This window comes from Triticum urartu, chromosome 2A (genome assembly GCF_056163025.1).
Source record: "Triticum urartu cultivar PI428250 chromosome 2A, HENAU_Tu73, whole genome shotgun sequence".
Lineage (NCBI taxonomy): Eukaryota > Viridiplantae > Streptophyta > Magnoliopsida > Poales > Poaceae > Triticum > Triticum urartu.
This window is the reverse complement of record NC_141874.1, coordinates 687,017,822-687,040,184: the sequence shown is the minus strand read 5'-3', so window position 1 is coordinate 687,040,184 and position 22,363 is coordinate 687,017,822. Positions and strand designations below refer to the sequence as shown.

General features: G+C 44.4%; 1 pseudogene; it reads left to right on the top strand.

Moving 5' to 3' along the window:
* The first annotated feature begins 19,548 nt into the window (after window positions 1-19,548).
* The window catches only part of LOC125537891 (putative kinase CHARK), a 45,343-nt pseudogene continuing 42,528 nt past the window's right edge, over window positions 19,549-22,363 (top strand).

Sequence of the window (22,363 nt, the reverse complement as noted above, 5' to 3'; positions counted from 1 at the left end):
CCAACCGCCGCCGCCGCCAGCCGGCCCGGGAGGCCCAAAGCCGGCCCCCGAGCCCGTCTCTTCGCGCGCCGCCGCCCGCGCCTTCTCCTCCGACGCCGATCCACCGCGCCGCCGCTCCCCACGCCGGCCGGCACCGCCGCCACCTCGCCCGACCTCGGCCTCCGCTCCGGCCGCCCCTCGCCGCCGCGGGCCGGCGCCGCCCCGCTGCCTCGTGCGCCGCCTCTCCGGTGAGCCGGACCACCGCCCCGGCGCCGTCCTGCTGCTCCGGCCACCGTCCCCGCCATTTCCGGCAAGTCTCCGGCGAGCTGCTACAGTGTTCTCCGGCGTGCATCGGGAACCGTGCGGATCTGGATCCAGATCTGAGAAATTCATCTCGGTTGACTTTTTCGTCCCTAACCCTAGTTTTTTATGCATACTTTGACCGCCCGTAACTTTGCATCCCTAGCTCCGTTTTGGACATATTATATATCATAATCTTCGTCTCAACGAGAACATCATTTCATCCCATTGCATCATTTTAATTTGAGTTCATATTGATGCCCAAAATGCTGTTAAAAGGAGGCTTCGTGAGTTAATTGTCAGATCTGCTAGTTCATCTTAGACTTTTGTCATTTTTGCCATGATTAATGTGTGCATGCTATGCCTGTGAGTCCTTCATATGTTTTGTTAGGCATTTTGTCTTCTTTCCAGAGGTGCAACCCATGCATTTTTAGGATGTGTGTGGTGACTTGTGCAAGCTTGCAAAGAGAGGAACCCGGGAAATCTGTTTTCAGGGACTTAGTTGTTTTCACCAAGTCTGGGATTATTTAGTTCATGATGCCATATGTTCAGCTTGTTTCCTAGTGATCCGTGCTTATTTTGAGGATGAGCAGTAAAGGAGTTTTGTTAATTATGTTATTATCTATCCATCCATGTCTTTGTTTGCAATTATGGAGCACCATAGCTTGAGTCAATCGAGCTCTACTTTTTCTTCCTGGTGAATCTGGGCAGATCGTCAACTCGTTTGCGATTTTGCCGGCGTTGTTGTAGTTGATCCGTGCATGCTATGCCATTGTTCTTGCCATGTCTAGCTTGTATTTTGTTCCTTCTTAATGTGTGTATGCCTGCCTTGCCATGACTTGCACCGTGGTGAGTGCATCGAGCTCGTTTACATGCCTTCGTGAGTTATATTTCAGCATGTCTCAGTTTTCACTGTCTGAAAACTGATTGTGTTTTAGCTATGTTCGTGTGCCCGTTAATATATTTTGTGATCCCTTTTGGCCCCAGGTCACTTTGGGACTTTTGTTAAGCTTGTTGAGTAGCTCCATGCCATGTTCTTACTTATCATGTTCAGGTCATGTATCATGTTGTTTTGCTGCTCCGAAGAGAGCATCGTGATCTGAAATTTCAGACTAGTGTTAACTTCACTAAGTCTGGAATCTGTTTTGCATTTGCGTTTTTGCCATGCTTGTTTGAACCTCATAATGGATGAATTGGCCGTGGCTCAGTGCTAGTCTTTTGTTAAGCATCTTGTGTGCATCCCTGCCATGTATTTTGTTGTCTTGTTTGGTGGCTGTAGCATGTTTGTTTCGTTGCATTTAGATGCCTACTTGCTGTAAATCGCAGACCGATGTCATATCTTAAAACGCTTGCCATTTCCAAACCGTAACTCCGATTCCAATGATCTTTATATCGTTTTCAACCGATTTCATACCCTCTATCCAGTGGCACCCTTGGAATTCCAAGTTGAGGCCAGGTTCATGCATTTCCTGTCATATCTTGCATTTTGCATCCCGCATCGCATCCCGCATAGCATATCATCATTTCATAATATTGCTTGGTCTTGCACGTGGTTGATTGTATCCTTGTTGCTTGTTTGTCTTGTTGGGTAGAGCCAGGAGACGAGTTCGCTACCGAGGAGCCCGTTGAGTTTTCTTGTGAGGATCCAGTCAACTCTGACAACTGTGCAGGCAAGATGATCATACCCTCGAAATCACTACTATCCTTGCTATGCTAGTTTGCTCGCTCTTGCTATGCCAATGCTTCGATGCCTACCATTTGCTTGTCAGCCTCCCAATTGCCATGTTGAACCTCTAACCCACCATGTCCTAGCAAACCGTTGATTGGCTATGTTACCGCTTTTCTCAGCCCCTCTTATTGCGTTGCTAGTTGCAGGTGAAGATTGGAGGCCGTTCCTTGTTGGAACATCATTTATTTACTTGTTGGGGATATCATTATATTGCCATGTTATCTTAATGCATCTATATACTTGGTAAAGGGTGGAAGGCTCGGCCTCTCGCCTAGTGTTTTGTTCCACTCTTGCCGCCCTAGTTTCCGTCATATCGGTGTTATATTCCCGGATTTTGCGTTCCTTACGCGGTTGGGTTATAATGGGAACCCCTTGATAGTTCGCCTTGATTAAAGCTTTTCCAGCAATGCCCAACATTGGTCTTACCATTTGCCACCTAGCCTTTTCTTTCCCTTGGGTTCTGCAGACTCAAGGGTCATCTTATTTACCCCCCCGGGCCAGTGCTCCTCTGAGTGTTGGCCCAAACTAGAGCACCGTGCGGGGCCGTCCCTCGGCAACTTGGGTTACGTTGGCTCCCGTACGCTTAGCTTATCCGGTGTGCCCTGAGAACGAGATATGTGCAGCTCCTATCGGGATTTGTCGGCACAGCGGGTGGTGTTGCTGGTCTTGTTTTAACCTGTCGAATTGTCTTGTTGTACTGGGTTACCGAGTCTGATCGGTGTGTCTCGGGTGGAGGTCTATTCCTTCGTTGACCGTGAGAGCTTGTCATGGGCTAAGTTGGGACTCCCCTGCAGGGATTGAACTTTCGAAAGCCGTGCCCACGGTTATGGGCAGATGGGAATTTGTTAATGTCTGGTTGTAGATAACATAAACCTTAATTAATTAAAATGAATCAACTGAGTGTGTTACCGTGATGGCCTCTTCTCGGCGGAGTCCGGGAAGTGGACACGGTGTTGGAGTTATGCTTGCGCAGGTTGTTCTTATAGCTTCTCGCTCGTGCTTTGCCTCCTCTTCTCGCTCTCTTTTGCGTATAAGATAGCCACCACATATGCTAGTCGCTTGCTGCAACTCCACACATATTTGCCTTATCCTTCCTATAAGCTTAAATAGTCTTGATCGCGAGGGTGCGAGATTGCTAAGTCCTTGTGGCTCACAGATACCATAATTCCAGATGCAGGACCAGGTGATTTCGCTCCAGGTGACGAGTACGAGCTCAAATGGGAGTTCGACGAGGACTCTCAGCGTTATTATGTTTCCTTTCCCGATGATCAGTAGTGGTGCCTAGTTGGGGTTTGATTCAGGGCCTTGTCGCATGTTGGGTTTTCTTCTATTTTGGCGCCGTAGTCGGGCCATGAGTGTTTGTATGATGGATGTTATTTATGTACTTTGATGTGACGTGGCGAGTGTAAGCCAACTATGTATCTCTCCCTTTTATCATATATTACATGGGATGTTGTAATGATTGCCTAACTTGCGACATTGCTTTCAATGCGGTTATGTCTCTAAGTCGTGCCTCGACACGTGGGAGCTATAGCCGCTTCGGGGGCGTTACAAGAAGCAACTCGATATTCAAGAGCAAATGGGTCTCATCCGACCAAGTTCTTCTCCGTGGGGTTGTGGAGTTCTTTTTGTAAAGAAGAAGGATGGAACGGACCGACTTTGTGTCGACTACCATCCATTGAACAAGAAGACTATAAAGAACAAGTACCCACTTCCCAACATCAATGAGCTATTTGAATAACTCAAAGGTGCTCAAGTATTCTCCAAGCTTGATCTCCGTATGGGCTATCATCAGATTCGCATTCGTGAACAAGATATCCCCAAGACAGCATTCAGAACAAACTATGCTTCATATGAATACACTGTCATGTCTTTCGGCCTTGTCAACGCTCCTCTGACTTTCTCACGCATGATGAACTTCATCTTCAACGCCTACACAAATGACTTCGTCTTGGTCTACCTCGATGACATTTTGGTCTTTTCCAAGAACAAGGAGGATCATGCCAAGCACTTGCGTTTGGTGCTGGATAAGCTCAGAGAACATCAGTTCTATGCCAAGTTTTCAAAGTGCGAGTTTTGGCTCGATGAGGTTCTCTACCTTGGGCATATCATCTCTGCCAAGGGCATAGCGGTGAATCCTGAGAAGGTGTCTGCAGTTATGAATTGGGAACCACCTCAGAACGTGAAGCAACTCCGCAGCTTCCATGGGCTCGCAAGCTATTGTCGAAGGTTCATTGAGAACTTCTCTAAGATCGCGAAGCCTCTTTCCAACCATCTCCAAAAGCACGTCAAGTACGTTTGGTCTCCTGAATGTGACATCGCTTTCAAAACCCTAAAAGAGAAGTTAGTCACTGCTCCAGTTCTGACTCCTCCTGATGAATCCAAACCGTTTGAGGTCTTCTGTGATGCTTCCCTTCAAGGTCTTGGTGCAGTGTTGATGCAAGAGAAGAAAGTTGTGGCTTATACCTCTCACCAGTTGAAGCCCAATGAAAAGAACTACCCCACTCATGACCTCGAGTTGGCGGCAGTTGTGCATGCTCTTTTAACTTGGAGACATCTCTTATTGGGACGAAAAGTGGACATCTTCACTGACCACAAGAGTCTCAAGTACATCTTCACTCAACCTAATCTCAACCTCATGCAGACTCGTTGGGTCGAAATGATTCAAGAGTATAATCCGAGTATCGAATATACTCCAGGCAATGCCAATGTAATTGCTGACGCATTGAGCAGGAAGGCTTACTGCAACAGTTTGATTCTCAAGCCTTACCAACCTGAGCTTTGTGAAGCTTTCCGCAAACTCAATCTGCAAGTTGTTCCTCAAGGTTTCCTCGCCAACCTCCAAGTCTCTCCTACTTTGGAAGATCAGATTCGCGAGGCTCAACTTCTTGATGCTATGGTGAAGAAGGTGAAGATTGGGATTGCCAAGAGTCAACCCAAGTACAAGTGCTATCGTCTTGATGACAAGGATACTCTATTCTTCGAGGATCGCATTGTTGTGCCTAAAGGTGACCTTCGTAAAGTCATTATGAACGAGGCTCACAATTCACTCCTCTCTATCCGCCCTAGAAGTACAAAGATATACCCTGAACTCAAGCAGTCATATTGGTGGACTTGAATGAAGCGCGAGATTGCTCAGTTCATGAACGAATGTGATGTCTGCAGAAGAGTGAAGGCAGAACACCAATGACCAGCTGGTCTCCTCCAACCTCTTGCCATTCCAGAATGGAAGTTTGACCATATTGAGATGGACTTCGTGAATGGATTTCCAAAGTCCAAGCGTGGCAATGATGTTATCTTCGTTGTCATCGACAAACTCACTAAAGTGGCTCATTTCCTTCCTATCAAAGAATCCATCACAACAGCTCAGTTGGCAGAGCTATATACCTCCCGGATTGTCTCTCTGCACGGCATTCCGCAGTTGATTTCTTCAGATCGTGGCAGCATCTTCACCTCTAAGTTCTGGGATTCTTTTCAGAAGGCCATGGGCACCAACATCCGTTTCAGCACAGCTTTTCATCCTCAAACTAGTGGCCAAGTTGAGCGAGTCAATCAAATTCTCGAAGATATGCTCAGGGCTTGCGTCATCTCTTTCGGTATGAAGTGGGAAGATTGTCTTCCATATGCCGAGTTCTCCTACAACAACAGCTTCCAAGCGAGTTCGGGCAAGGCCCCATTTGAAATTCTCTATGGCAGGAAGTGTCGTACTCCTCTTAACTGGTCAGAGACTGGTGAACGTCAACTTCTTGGCAATGACTTGATCATAGAGGCAGAAGAGATGTGCAAAGTCATTCGTGATAATCTCAAGGCCACGCAATCGCGCCAGAAGAGTTACCATGATAGCAAGCATCGTGACTTGGCTTTCGAGATCGGAGACCATGTCTACCTCCGCGTCTCTCCAATGAAAGGTACTCGTCGATTCGGTATCAAAGGGAAGCTTGCCCCTAGATACGTGGGTCCTTTCAAGACCGTCAGCAAGAGAGGCGATCTCGCCTATCAACTTGATCTTCCCTCCAACTTTGCAAACGTGCACGACGTTTTTCATGTCTCTCAACTCCGCAAGTGTTTCAAGACCCCTGACCGCACCGTCAACTTCGAAGACATTGATCTCCAAGAAGACATGTCTTATCATGAGCACCCAGTTGCTATTCTTGAAGAAACTAAGCGCAAGACTCACAACAAGTCAATCAAATTCCTCAAAGTCAAGTGGTCACATCATTCCGACCGTGAAGCCACCTAGGAATGCGAGGATCACCTCCGTTCTGAGTACCCGGAGTTTTTCCAGTCCAAGATCTCGGGACAAGAACCTTTCGTAGTGGTGGAGTGTTGTAACACCTGGATGTAACCTACCTTATTTGGACTCCAACTCTTGCCGTTTCCGGAACTAAGTTATATTATTTCCTCGTTGTTGGGTTTTTGTCTCCGTGTGTTTTCTCTTTGTCATGCATCTCATATCATGCCATCATGTGCATTGCATTTGCATACGTGTTCATCTCATGCATTCGAGCATCTTCCCCGTTGTCCGTTTTGCATTCCGGCGCTCCTATGTCCTCCGGTGTCCCTTTCTACCTCTTTTCGTGTGCGGGTGTTAAACATTTTCGGATTGGACCGAGACTTGTCATGCGGCCTTGGTTTACTACCGGTACACCGCCTGTCAAGTTTTGTGCCATTTGGACTTCGTTTGATACTCCAACGGTTAACCGAGGGACCGAAAAGGCCTCGTGTGTGTTGCTGCCCAACACCCCTCCAAAGTGGCTCAAAACCCACCTAAACCTCCTCCATCATCTAGAGCGTTTGATCACGATCGCGTGGCCGCAAACCGCACCTCATTTGGAGCTTCCTAGCTCCCTCTACCTCTATAAATAGACCCTTCCACAAATCCCGGGTCTCTTCTTCCCCTAACCCTAGTCTTTTTCCCCGCAGCGCGCCGAACATTGCCTGAACCGCGCCGGACACCGCAGCGCCGCCGCCCGCAACCAGTGGCACGCTGCCACGTGGCCGCCGGCCGCCTCCCACCGCCGCCCGAGCCCCGCGAAGCCCACGCCGGGCCACCGAGAGCCCGCGCGCGCCCGCGCCTCCTCTCCTCACCGTGCCGCCTCCTCCTTCGTACGTGCCGCCGCCCGACGCCGCTTCGTCGTCACGCCGCCCCATCGCCGGCCACCTCGCCGGAACCCGACCGCCGCCGCCCCGTGCACCGACCACCACCGCGGGAGCCGCGCCTCACCGCCCGGCGACCTCTCCGTCCTCCTCCGGCCAGCTCCGGCGAGCTCCGCCATCTCCGACCAACTCCGTTGACAAGTCCGGCCACCACCGCGGCCATTTCCGGCGACCTCATCCTCGGACTGCTACAGTGCATCGGCTGGATCTGGATCTCAGATTCGAAATCTCGGTTGACTTTTTCCCATGAAACCCTAGCATTTTGCATACTTTGCCATGCTATAACTTCCTCATCGTGGCTCCGGTTCGTGCGTGTAGCATATCAAAGTGTTCGTCTCGAAGAGTACATCATTTCATCTCATTGCATCATTTTCATTTGAGCTCATATTGGTGCCCGAAATACTGTTGGAAGAGGGCTATGTGATGATAGTTTCAGATCTGTTTCAGCAAATGCCCTTTTGTCATTTTTGCCATGATTAATGTGTGCATGCTATGATCCTGAGCTCTACATGTGTTTTGAAGTATGCCATACCATCTTTACAGGGGTGTATGCCATGTATTTTTGTTATCTTTGTGGTGACTAGCACAAACATGCAAAGTAGCTTACTCAATGATGTTGATTTCAGGGACTTAGAGTTTCACTGAGTCCTTGCCCTGTCATTATTTTTATGCCATATGTTCATGTTGTTTCCTAGTGATCCATGCCTCTTTTGAGCATGACCAGTAAGGATGTTTTGTAGATATTGTGTTGGTCTATCCATCCATGTCTTTGTTTGAAATTATGGAACACCCTAGCTTGAGTCAATCGAGCTCTACTTTTGCTATAAAATGTTCCTCGCAGATTGTTAACATGTTTTGCAATTTTGCCAAGCTTGTTGTTGTTGATCCGGGCATGCTATGATGTTGTTCTTGCCATGTCTAGCTTCTATGTCATGTCTATTTGCTGGGTGTATGCTTAGCTTGTCATGCAATGCCTCGTAGTGAGTGCATCGAGCTCGTAAACATGCCTACTCGTTATTTGTTTTGCCATGCTCCAGTTTTTTCACTAAGTCTGAATCTGTTTATGTTTTTGCTATGTTCACATGCTTGCAATTGTATTTTCTGATCCCTTTTGGCTCATGGTCACTAAGGGACTTTTGTTATATGCTTTGAGTAGCTTCATGCCATGCCTTGCTTTGCCATGATATGTTCCTGTAGCATGTAGTTTTCGTGCTCTAAACATTGCTTCCTGATGATAAATTCCTGACATGCTGTTAATTTCACTAAGTCTGTAACCAGTGATCTTTTGCACTTTTTCCATGCTTGTTTGAACCTGTTAATGAGTGATTTAGCCGTAGCTGAGTGTTCATATTTTGTCAAGCATTATGAGTGGATCCCTGCCATGTATTTTGTTGCCATGTTTGAGTACAGTAGTTTTTTATCTTGATGCATTTAGGAGGCTACTGGCTGTTAATCGCAGACCGGTGCCATATTTGTTTTGCTTGCCATTTCCAAACCGTGCATCCGAATACGGTGATCTTTATATCGTTTTGACCAAAATCAACTCCTATTTCCACTGGCACTCTTGGTTTTCCAAGTTGAGGCCAGGTTCAATCATTCCTTTCCAAATCATGCATATGCATCACATATCGCATCCCGCATATCATACCATGTTTGCATCATGTTGCTTGAGCATTGCACGTGGTTGATTGTGTTCCTTTTGTTTGTTGTTCTTGCTTGGGTAGAGCCGGGAGACGAGTACGTGAACGAGGAGCCCGTTGAGTACGCTTACGAGGATCAAGTCAGCTCTGAGAACTTTGCAGGGACCGATGATACCGTTCCAGAAGTTATGACCGAGCTCAAGTGGGAGTTCAACGAAGACTCTCGTCGTTACTACGTGTCTTTCCCAGATGATCAGTAGTGATGCCCAGTTGGGGCGATCGGGGACTTTGTCGCATTTGGGGGTGGATCTTTATTTTGGTTCCGTAGTCGCACCTTGAGTGTATTGGATGAATGTAATGACTTATTTATGTATTTGTGTGACGTGGCGAGTGTAAGCCAACTATGTATCCTTTCTCCTTTATTTATTTACATGGGATGTTGTGAAGATTACCTTACTTGCGACATTGCTTTCAATGCGGTTATGCCTCTAAGTCGTGCTTCGACACGTGGGAGATATAGCCGCATCGAGGGCGTTACAAGTGAAGAATATGACATCAATTTATCAAATTAATTTCATCAAGCAATAGAACAGATAAAGCAGTATGAGGACGTGAGAAATGAAAGTTCATTTCTTCATGATTAGCCAGCGTCCTTTCAGGCATACTCAGGTCTCCAGCAAATTCTTCAGACGATTACGTACGTCTGGAGACCTGACCCTGCAGAAAGGGTTAGTTCCTTTTCTTCACCACCCACATCTGAAGGGTTGGCAAAGAGTTCATCACTCTATGAGCTCCATACGAGAAAGGTGGCATAGAAGCCAGTCCATTTCGTTTCACATAAGAGGAGTTAGGATAAGCATATGAATAAGCAGAGAAATTCTTCGAGGACTTATGAACATGATGATTAGAAGAATAACGCTCATATTCATAGCCCTTAGCTCTTCCCTACGAAACAGAGTTGTTAGCATGATGATATTCGTATGAGGATTTTGATCCTTTTGAGGAATTTGATCCTCGTGTGGAGTTTGGTCCGTATGAGGACTTGGATCCATATGACGAATTTGGTACATATGAAGAATTTGCTCTGGGGTTCCTATTCTTCACAGGAGGTGTCCTGAGGACATTCACCTGAAGGTCTTCAAGGCACTTTTTGGGAACCTAGATTTTCTTCATAGGGGAACCGTTCCTGCAGTTATTGCCAACATATCTAGCAAATACTTCACCATTCTGATTTTTGAACAGTTTATAGTTGGAGTCAAATGACTCATCATCAGAACGAGGAGATTCACATGCAAATCGAGATAAGTTAGATGGATCAACTGGAGGTCCCTTTGCAGCAACCCATGTAGTTTTGGGGTACTGCTTAGGCTTCCAATATGTACCATCAGCATTAAGTTTCATCTCAAAAGCAATACCCTCTTTCCTAGGGTTCTTGTTGAGGATCTGCTTTTTAAGCACATCACAAAGAGTCTGATGCCCTTTGAGGCTTTTGTACATGCCTCTCATGTACAATTCCTTCAGCCCTACATCGTCAGTGATACTAGCAGTGTCCTCAGATGAGGAATTAGTGATAGTAGAGGCATGTGAAGAATTTGAAACATTAGCAGCATTTGAACATTCTGGTGAAGAATTAGCAGTTTCACGTTCAATGCACTTTAAGCATGGAGGAACAAATTCTTCTTGAAAAGCGTTGATTTGTTGAGCAAGTAATGAATCGTGCTCCTTCTGAAGATCTTCATAACTCACTCTTAGCTTTTCAAGATCTTGCTTTCTTTGAAGAAATTCATAAGAAAGCTTCGCATGATTAGATAAAAGAGTGTTATGTTGATCTTGAAGGGTGTCATACTTAGTATGAAGTCTCTGAATACTTTCAGCCAAAGCTTTTGACTGATCCATTTCTTCACCCAACATATCATCGCTCTTATTTAGCATGTATTGAACTTTTTCCAAAGCTCTTTGTTGTTTAGTGGCAAGGGAAGCAAGTTTGACATAGCTGGGTCCAAACTCATCACCAGATTCATCATCACTAGACTCGGATAGGTAGCATTCAGTTACCTTAGCATCTTTTGCCATAAGGCACGATGCAGAAGATGATGATTCTGGTTCGAATGTCATCGCTTTGAGAGATTCCTTAAAGTCCTCAAACCAAGGATCATGACATGTTCGATGACCTTCATAGACCTCAGAGAGACGGTCCCAGATAAGCTTCGCATGATCGAGATGCATGATACTCCTGAACTGATTTTGAGACAGACAGGAGCAGATGACATCCTTCGCCGTGAGGTTGAGAAGAGTGTACTTGCGAATGTCATCAGCTTCCGCCATCTTGCACAGATCGGTCAGACCAATCTCAGTGACGGTCTACAGCTCGCTGTTCATCGCCATGAGGCGCTTCTTCATCATGGCCTTCCACTTGGGATACTCGTGACCGTCAAAGATGGGGCATGCCACTTTCTTCATACCTGCGGTCGACATAACTAAACTCCAGGCGGTTAAACCAAAATCACACAGAACAAGGGAGTACCTTGCTCTGATACCAATTGAAAGTGCGTTATATCGACTAGAGGGGGTGAATAGGTGATTTTTATGAATTCTTCACTGAGGAATTTACAGGTGAGGAAATTCCTTAGCGAAGAACTACTAGCAGCGGAATAAGTACTCAAAAGTAAACATAACAGAACACAAGCATAGTCATCATGAAGAAATGAAGACAAGCACAGAGTACAGGAAGCGTAAGCACAGGATAACACAGGATGAAGACAAACAGACTGAAGAAATTGAACTGAGGAATTTGAGAAAATCTTCAGTCAAAGTCTTCAAGCAAAGATATGAACAAGCACTCAACACAGTTATGAGGAAATGAAAGACTTGAGGAAATAGAACCAGTAAGCTTGGTGAAGACAAAGGTTTGGTAGACCTGCTCCAACTGTTGTCTCAGTTGTACGTCTGGTTAGGGCGGCTAGGTATTTAAACCTGAGGACACACAGTTCCGGACACCCAGTCCTGAACACGCAGCTCAGGACACTCAGTCCTCACCGTATTCCCCTTGAGCTAAGGTCACACAGACCTCGCCCAATCACTCATGGTAAGTCTTCAGGTGACTTCCGAACCTTCACAAACTTGGTGACTCGGCGATCCACAATTCCTCTTGGATGCTCTAGACCTTGACGCCTAACCGTCTAGAAGAAGCACAGTCTTCAAAGGTAACAAGCGTCGGATCCACGCAGGATCGATCTCTTCAGTGATGCTCAATCACTTGGGGTTTGTAGGTGTTTGGGTTTGGGTTTTCCTCACTTGATGATTTTCGCTCAAAGTCCTCGGAGGATGGCTTGCTCTCAAATGACAAGTGTCAGTTTCTCTCGGAGCAGCCAACCAACTAGTGGTGGTAGGGGCCGGGCGGCTATTTATAGCCTACGGAGCAGCCCGACATGACAAGACATAAATGCCCTTCAATGATATGACTGTTAGGTGGATAGATATTTTGGGACAGCTGGCGCATAGCACAGCAACGGTCGGAATTTTGAGTAGCAAAATCCTCAGGGCTATCATGTTCCTCACTGTGTAGGCAATCTGCACTGGCGAATTCCTAACTCCTCAGTCAGAACAAATTCCTCAGAGACCAGAAGAACTTCGTCTCTGTCACTGAAGAATATGACTGGACTGTATGGGATTTCCAATGGCTTCACTCGAAGGGATTGGTAGGTGTAGGATTTTGAGTTGAGCATCACATGGAAATTTTTCCTTAGTATTTCCTCGACCCCCTTTAACCGTACGGTGTTTCCTATGACTCAAGAAATAGAAAATGAAATTATGAAAACAAAAATCTTCACGCTTCATGGTCAATGAATACCAAGTCTTCAGGGTCACACCAATTTCTTCACTTTCAAAGTCTTCAGAAAGTCTTCAGAAATCCAAAGTCTTCAGTCGAAGAACTTCATTTTTAGGGGTCGACTTTCTCTGTAAATATCAAACTCCTCATAGACTTATAGACCCGTGTACACTCACAAACGCATTAGTCCCTTAACCTATAAGTCTTCAATACACCAAAATCACTAAGGGGCACTAGATGCACTTACACCTGCACAATCAATCAAGAACCTTGCAACCAACGTGATAAAGGGGTTGTCAATCCCTTGATGGCCACCTGCAAAAAAGAGATCTGATAAAGAAAATAAGATTAATATTTTTGGTATTTTTATTGTATAGATTGAAAAGTAAAGATTGCAACATAAAATAAATAGTAAACTAGAATTGTAGATCCGAAACTTATATGATATAAAATAGACCCGAGGGCCATAGGTTTCACTAGTGGCTTCTCTCATGATAGCATGTATTACGATGGGTAAACAAATTGCCGCCGAGCAATTGATAGAAAAGCGCATAGTTGTGAGAATATCTAGGCATGATCATGAACATAGGCATCACGTCCGTGTTAAGTAGACCGAAACGATTCTGCATCTACTACTATTACTCCACACATCGACCCCTATCCATCATGCATCTAGAGTATTAAGTTCGTAAGAACAGAGTAATGCTTTAGGCAAGATGACATGATGTAGAGGGATAAACTCAAGCAATATGATATAAACCCCATCTTTTTATTCTCGATGGCAACAATACAATACGTGCCTTGCTGCCCCTACTGTCACTAGGAAAGGACACCACAAGATTGAACCCAAAGCTAAGCACTTCTCCCATTGCAAGAAAGATCAATCTAGTAGGCCAAACTAAACCGATAATTCGAAGAGACTTGCAAAGATATCAAATCATGCATATAAGAATTCAGAGAAGAACCAAATATTGTTCATAGATAAACTTGATCATAAATCCACAATTCATCGGATCTCGGCAAACACACCGCAAAAGAATATTACATCGAATAGATCTCCAAGAACATCAAGGAGAACTTTGTATTGAGAACCAAAGAGAGAGAAGAAGCCATCTAGCTAATAACTATGGACCCGAAGGTCTGTGGCAAACTACTCACACATCATCGGAGAGGCTATGGTGTTGATGTAGAAGCCCTCCGTGATCGAATCCCCCTCCTGCAGATCGCCGGAAAAGGCCCCCAGATGGGATCTCACGGGTACAGAAGGTTGTGGCAGTGGAAAAGTGGTTTCATGGCTCCCCTGGATGTTTTTAGGGCATAAGAGTACACATAGGTGAAAGAAGTACGTCGGTGGAGCTCCATGGGGCCCACGAGGGTGGGGGTCATGCCCCCTGCCTCATGGAAGCTTCGCGGGCTTCCGGACTTGTACTCCAAGTCTCATGGGTTGTGTTTGTTCCAAGAAAGATCCTCGTGAAGGTTTTGTTCCATTTGGATTCTGTTTGATATTCCTTTTCTGCGAAACACTAAAATAAGCAAAAAAACTGAAACTGGCACTGGGCCTCCGGTTAATAGGTTAGTCCCAAAAATAATATAAAAGTGTGTATTAAAGCCCATTAAACATCCAAAACAGATAATATAATAGCATGGAACAATCAAAAATTATAGATACGTTGGAGACACATCAACCACCGCTGGTACCAAGACCGGGAGGGTGGCCACTACCTCTCGAAGGACGGTAGGCCGCCCTTCCACAGCTCCTGTCGGCGGCAAGCGACCTAGGAAACTGACAACCGCGGTGTTGGCCCTCGCCGAGGAGGCCACAAAGAAGAAGGCCACTCCGGCCCCTCTTCCCTGTCCGGTGGCTCGTATGGCGTCTTCGGCCACCTATACAGCCAGTGCTTCATCGCGTCCAGCTACCGCAGCCGACAATAAGGGTTGCGACTGCCAAGTGCTCACGGAAATGCCTACGAGGTAAAAAAATCATTTCAGCCGATGTTTTTTGCGGTGATTGTTGGTGGCCGATGATGATGGAGTTTTATTGTTGTTGTTGCCCTAGTGTGGAGATGAACACGACCAAATCGGCGTATTTAGAGGTGTCTCAGGCTTGATTATCTCAATTATGATTCGGCGTGGGATGAGTTCAAGATGTTGGAGGAAGAGAGATGAAAATCTAAGTTGGCGGCCGAGGAGAGAAAGTTGAAGACGTAGGAGCCTAAACTTGCACTTGAGGAGATACTTCATGATCCCAAGAAAGCCGAAGTCTTGCTATCATGTTCGTGGACCCAACCACAATGGATGATACCGCAAGAAAGTATTGAGAGCTCACTCGTGGGGAGATCTTTACCTCAATGGAGGTCTTTCTTCGGAATGGTGGTGGTGGTGGTTGCAGCGGCCAAGAGGGTGGTGGCCGGGAGGATGGTGGCGGTGATGTGAGTTGATAGGATGGTGGTGATGATGATGGTGAGCATGTGTATGGTGGTGGTTTGTTTGGTAAGAAAGGTGTTTGAGTTCGTGTTCGTGCATGCCATTGGTTAGCTTCGATCCGCAACATAAAACATGCTATGTTGTGATGATTTTGGATCAAACTTGATCGGTGAAGTGATGACTTTATGCTTGTGAATGGTTTATATGTTGTGCATGTTTATCTTCAAAAATTTGAGTGCTTGATGATATATTGTGTAAGTGTTCGAAGTTCCTGTGGCTAGGATAGAAAAACTTATGCTAATTTTTTCACTTCACTATATTTAGGGAATATAGGTCCGGCAACCTATAAAGAAGTAAATTTTACTTCACTAACTTTATTTAGCTGTTTACTTTTCTATTGTTTAGGGGATCGGCTAGAGATGCTCTTAGTGATCAAATTTTACTCTTTTTGCTAGCCACATAGTTTTCTTGTGCTGACATTCATGTTGGTTTCGTCTTGGTGAAATGTGCGAGATTTGTTTGGATGCAGAGTATTTATGAACTAATGTGTGTTCATTGGATGCGTATGTCACTTTAGGTTGAGTATGGTCTGTCTACGCATGTTACTGCATCTAGAAGTGATATTTTTATATTAAAAAAAGCAATTTTCAAAAGAAGCTTGATATATTTTTAGCATTTTTTTCATTACGGTAATATACCAGTGGTGTTTGAACTTGCCATGGATGTTTAGTTTAGTGCTCGAATTTGAAAATACGCCAAACTATTTATAAAACTTGACACAAACATAAAAATACGATGCTAATTCCATCCGTATACGTTAAGTGTTTGCATGGCTAGTGGGCCCCGTCTATCAGGGAAACTAAAATAAAAAATGGTGCCAGATAGGAATTGATCGGGTTACCTAAAGCTAATGCCTGCCTCTATTATTTGTAAAAAAAGTCCATAAGCAAGGCCACACTGCCGGTTACGAATATTTGTGGTACATAAATAATAAGCTCGTGGTACACAAATATTCGTGCACACACACACACACACACACACACACACACACACACACACACACACACACACACACACACACACACACACACACACAAAATAACGGCGTGCAATAAAATATCTTCCTAAAAAATGTTCCTGCATTTTTTAAAATATTCACATATTTTTTTAGAAAAACACTATTTTAAATATAATCCATGAATGTTTATAAATTTTTTACTTAGTACAAGAATTTAAAATATACTGTGTTGGATTAAAAATTTAAAAGTGTACTAAATAACAAAATGTTTAGTGAATAATATTTTTTACAGGCATGGCTTATATTTAAATAATATGTGAACAGTTTAAAATTTTAATTTGTTTTTAAGATTGTTACTTTAGTTTTGTGTAGAGTATTTATAACATGAATAGTTGAACTGTATTTGTATTGCTGCCGTTATAATTTATGGACTTTTTACATTTTTTTAAGAACAATTAACATGCTGTTAGTAGGCATATGGCCAGCACAGGCTGCTTGACAACACTACATCAAAATTTAGGAGACTCCATGACAATATTTTCTAGCGGGCGCTTGGTGGCCAGCACAGGCTGCTTGATAGCTCAAGGTTTCAGGTTCAAGTCCTGCCTGAGCGATTTTTTATTTTAAGTTCCCTGACAGCCGGGACCCATTAGTCATAGAGACATATAAAGTATTATAGTAATTTTGTTTCTTATTTATAAGTGGGCTCCATGCCACATCAGCCACATACACTGTCAAGTCAGCGCACTTTACATTTATAGATGAGATTAGCACCGTATTTGCACTGTCGTGCCAAGTTTTAGAACTTGTTTGGCATATTTTTCAACTTCAGGCACTAAAATGAACATTCATATCAAGTTCTAGTACCACTGGTGTACTTACCTCTTAAAAATCCTCCAAACATTCGTGACATTTAAAAATATATTTATTCAAAGATTATCAATTATTTTCTCACCTTTTATTGTTTCAAAATGACTTTACAAACTAATTCATAAATATTGATATGAGTACAAAACAATTGGATACATTTCCGTCATGTTTCAATTATTACAGCCATGTTTTAATCAATTTCAAAAACATTTCATACACATACAAAAAAGCATTGTTTAAGAATAATTTGTAAATATGATAAATACATTTCCCTATATATTTTAGTTGCCCAGTCACATTTTAATCAATGTTTGGGATGTTCCATAGGCATTTCACACAAATTTTAGTTCTTTCTAACATATTTCAATAGTTTTAGTCATTTAAAAAATAATCATGAAACTTGCATTTTGTAAATTAATTTGAATACAAAATTTGAAATTATCTTCACTTATTTTAAGTCTTCATTTTTGCGGCGAAAGTAGTTAAAGTATTTGAATCCTGCATTCTATCAATATTTTAAAAAAAAATTAATAGATTTATATACTTTTAGAATGTCTTTTGTGGAAGGTCGTAGATTCCAAATATATTATCAATAAACTTCTACCAGACCCAAAATCATTCAAACATGTAAAAGTAATTTTCAAAAAAGTTTCAAAAGAAATTTGATATCTTTGTGACACTTTTTGATTCCTAAATTCTCAATTATTTCAGTGACATTACAAAAGATATATTTTATTCTAATATTTTAAATATTTTTTGATTTTTGAAAGACGTTATAAATTAATTAATGAACATACTTTAAGTACAACAATTTAACATATATTTCCATCGGATTTCAATTATTACAGTCATGTGTCAATCAATTTTATAAACATGTCATGCAGGTACCAAAATTATTATTGTTTCAGAACAACTTGCAGATATAATTATTACGTTGTACACATTTTTATTGCTTAGTCATATGTTAATCATTTCTGGAACATTCCAAAGACATTTCACACAATTATTTTTATTATTTAATACTAATCTCTATAATTTTAGTTGCATTTTAAAAGCTGTAAAACTTGCATTTCAATTTTTTAGAATTAAGTTTGTAACAAAATTTGAAAATTATTACAAATTATTTCAAGTCTTTCTTTTGCCGGGAAATTCTTTGAATCCTTCGAATCTTGGATTGTGTTAAGAAACCATTTTTAAAGTTAATTGATGTAGTTTCAAAATTTATCAGATGGGGCCCGTCCTTTGAATACCGAAAATATCTGGTATATCATTGATATACTAGCAAGATGCCCGTGCATTGCACGAAACATCAAAATGCATTTTTTTTTACAAAACACCTGTTGTGATTGACCCATGCGGAGTAATCCTGTGTAAAAACTAAAGATTTATTGAGAAAGATGAGAGATAAGGTGAGGAGGAGTGGGGTGCGGTGGTGATTGGTTGGACGATGCCGGTAGGTGGCCATCATGCCAGATTGTTCGAGAGGCTTTCTTCTTTAATTGCTCAACAATGAGGTTGTTGAAGATAATGATGAATGAGGAAAGGCGTAATCAACAAATGTGAAGAGAGGTGCGGATATCATTTTTACAAAATTGTCATAATTTGCTTTTATCCGTCAGATATAAATTGAACGGTCTACATTACACGACGAACGACCTTCTTGTTTAACCAAAGGGGTCGCCCCCACCTCATTTTTACTGAAAAACGAGGCAAACAGAACAACCAAACTGTTCACAGCGCTCAGGCCGTGCCAAAGTAGCTGCGCCAGATGACTCCCTTACAACTACTCCCTCTGTAAAAAAAAATATAAAAACATTTAGATCACTGATGTAAACTTTTTCATATTTCTTAGTGATCTAAACGCTCTTATATTTGTTTATAGAGGGAGTAGATATTATGCTGATATAAATCTTTCTAAAACCCCTCACACATGCACGCAGGCTGGGGTAAGAAACAGAACGAAAACAATCGGGATACTCATCAAGAAACATCGCAGCAGGCTAGAACATTGATATATGCCTTGTATTGGAACGTTGCTAAAAGAGCTCACTAGTCTTAAAGCAGATGTGCATGGTCTCTACATAGCATAGTCTCCGCCTTGATATATTCTCCCGATCCATGAGTTTACGGATACAGATAAAACAGAGCGTGTAAACCAAAGAACGTTTTCTTGGAGAGTTCCTGTCGTGACCTGACCTCCTCTTATCAATAAGCTTGCTCTGGCCAACGGAGCCACCCCAGCAACAAGAACACACTACACACCATGGCTTCCTACAACGCAAGAATCCATATCCTGCTCGTGCTATCCTCCGTTTTCTGCCTCGCATCTCACGCCGCCGTATTCAACTGCAGCGACTGGGATCTCTCCGATGTGATCTCTTGTGACGATGCCACACTTGCAATGGGAACCACCATGGGCGGAATCAGTTTCGACGACTATTGGGTGTGTATTATCCTTGAGGAGACTCGGGATTCTCGCTACAGACCACCAATGAACTGCAGAGCCAGGTTTTTATCTGATCTCGCTTCCGCGTTCGAAGAATACAAACTTGCAATTAGCCTCCTAGAGCAACCTAGTGAGGGAAGATATGACCGTAGAGCGATGACCACGAGGAAGAAAAAGCCTGTTGTGTTCCGCGGGAAGATCGCGTCATCGTGGTTGATGCAAGCAGCTGTGGTAGGCTCGGCCTTGCTGGTCTTGATTTGCACCGTGCCAGCCCTTCTGCTCTGCATACGCGGCAAGAGGCTGACGCAGAGCACATCGGTTATCGAACCCCGGCGAGAAATGGGACTTAGGCTGTTTCGCGCGTGGCCGCAGTCCGTTCAGGCAGCCGCGCCCGGCCTCTGCAGGGCGCATATCCAGGGAAGCACGCACTCCCCCGGCGTCGCCATCACTGTCTCCTACATCGGTGCTCCGAACCTCGCCAGCGTCGAAACGTGACGAAGCACATGCAGCAGCAGCGGCATCCCAGGTCCTGAGCCCGGCGCTCATCGAGCTATGTTCGCCGGCCACGATGCAGCGCCCGCTCCTTGACATCTCCCCGCTGCGGCCTTTAGGCTTTGAAGCCTCCCCAACCCCACCTCTCCAGTGCAATGGCAACCTACAGCGAACCCCTACGCCACCCCGTGCTCGCCCCCATGATGCTGGGCACGACCTGCCGGCGGGCCTGGCTGAGCTCATTGTGCCCTGCCTCGAGCTTCCGGCAACACTCTTCTGTCCAAGGCAGCCGGCGCTCCTACCATCTGCAACCACGCAACCTCCCCCTGAGGCGCCCTTGGCATCTCCAAGGCCAAGCTCTCCAGCGGCCCGTCGAAAGACTTTGGCGGGCATGAGAATCTCCAAGGAGGGTGGCATCTCTCTGCAACGGATCCGGCGACCTTCTAGCCGCACGCCGGCTGCTCCGGTGGCAAAGGTGGCCGAGCGCCTGGTTTGCCGCAGCCTGGGCATAATCAAAGATGGTCAAAGATGTAACTGCTTCAATCCTGGAGGCGTTCATGGAGAAATTCAAGGAGCAGCTCCCTCCTGAACTGATTGTGGCCATGAGGGACTCCTTCAAGCTTGATGACAGTTCTATTAGTGTTGCTGAGGATGCGCTGATAGACCATGGTGGTGCTGCCGCATTAGACTCTGTGGGGCTGGAGCAAGACGGCCAGGGATCGCAGCCTGCGATCGCTTGAGCGGATACTACTTGTAGTACCTGTGTTAGAGCTTCCATGGTTGTCATGTTAGTAAACCAATCTGATGCTTACAAGGGTTCTGTTGCTGCTACTAGTTTGTATGTGTCTAGTTTGTACCTCTTCACTACACTCCATGGGTTATGTAACTCGGGCTGTGTCCCACACGGGTGTGTGTTCGTACTTCAAATTTGGCCACGGGCCATGTACTGGGGTTTGGGATCCCACCTTGTTTGTGTTGATGTTTTATCCCATGTTAGTCCAAGGGCAACCCCTGTGCACCCATGATAGTGCAACCTATCAATACCCTCAACTGGAACGTGAGAGGGCTTAATTGCCCGAACCGTAGAGCAACTGTCAAGGCTACCATCACTAGCACCTCTTGCCATTTGGTCTGTCTCCAGGAGACTAAGTTGAGCAACGTGATACGTCCATTTTGCATCATGCTTTTATATCGATATTTATTGCATTATGGACTGTTATTTCACTTTATGTCACAATACTTATGGCTATTCTCTCTTATTTTACAAGGTTTACATAAGGAGGGAGAATGCCGGCAGGTGAAATTCTGGGCTGGAAAAGGAGCAAATATTACAGACCTATTCTGCGCAACTCCAAAAGTCCTGAAACTCCACGGAACATCTTAAAATAAATAAAGAAAAACCCTCACCAAAGATGAAGGCCAGGGGGCCCACACCCTGCTCACGAGGGTGGGGGCGCCCCCCCTCCTAGGGCGCCCCCCCTACCTCGTGGGCCCCCTGGTGGCTCTCCGACGTCCATCTTCTCCTATATGAAGTCTTTCGATGAGAAAAAAAATAAGAAGGAACTTTTCGGGACGAGACTCCGCCGCCACGAGGCGGAACCTTGGCGGAACCAATCTAGAGCTTCGGCAGAGCTGTTCTGCCGGGGATACTTCCCTCCGGGACGGGGAAATCATCACCATCGTCATCACCAACGCTCCTCTCATCGGGAGAGGGCAATCTCCATCAACATCTTCACCAGCACCATCTCATCTCCAAACCCTAATTCATCTCTTGTATCCAATTCTTGTCTCAAGGTCCGGGATTGGTGCTAGTAGGTTGCTAGTAGTGTTGATTACTCCTTGTAGTTGATGCTATTGGTTTATTTGGTGAAAGATCATATGTTCAGATCCTATATGCATATTATTACCCCTCTGATTATGAACATGAACATCCTTTGTGAGTAATTACGTTTGTTCCTGAGGACAAGGGAGAAGTCTTGCTATTAGCAGTCATGTGAATTTGGTATTCGTTTGATATTTTGATAAGATGTATGTTGTCTAGCCTCTAATGGTGTTATGTGAACGTCGACTACATAATACTTCACCATTATTTGGGCCTAGAGGAAGGCACTGGGAAGTAATAAGTAGATGATGGGTTGCTAGAGTGACAGAAGCTTAAACCCTAGTTTATGCGTTGCTTCCTAAGGGGCTGATTTGGATCCATATGTTTCATGCTATGGTTAGGTTTACCTTAATACTTTTGTTGTAGTTGCGGATGCTTGCAATAGAGGTTAATCATAAGTGGGATGCTTGTTCAAGTAAGAACAGCACCCAAGCACCGGTCCACCCACTTATCAAATTATTAAAGTATCGAACGCGAATCATATGAACGTGATGAAAACTAGCTTGACGATATTCCCATGTGTCCTCGGGAGCGCTTTTCCTTATATAAGAGTTTGTTCTGGCTTGTCCTTTGCTACAAAAAGGATTGGGCCACTTT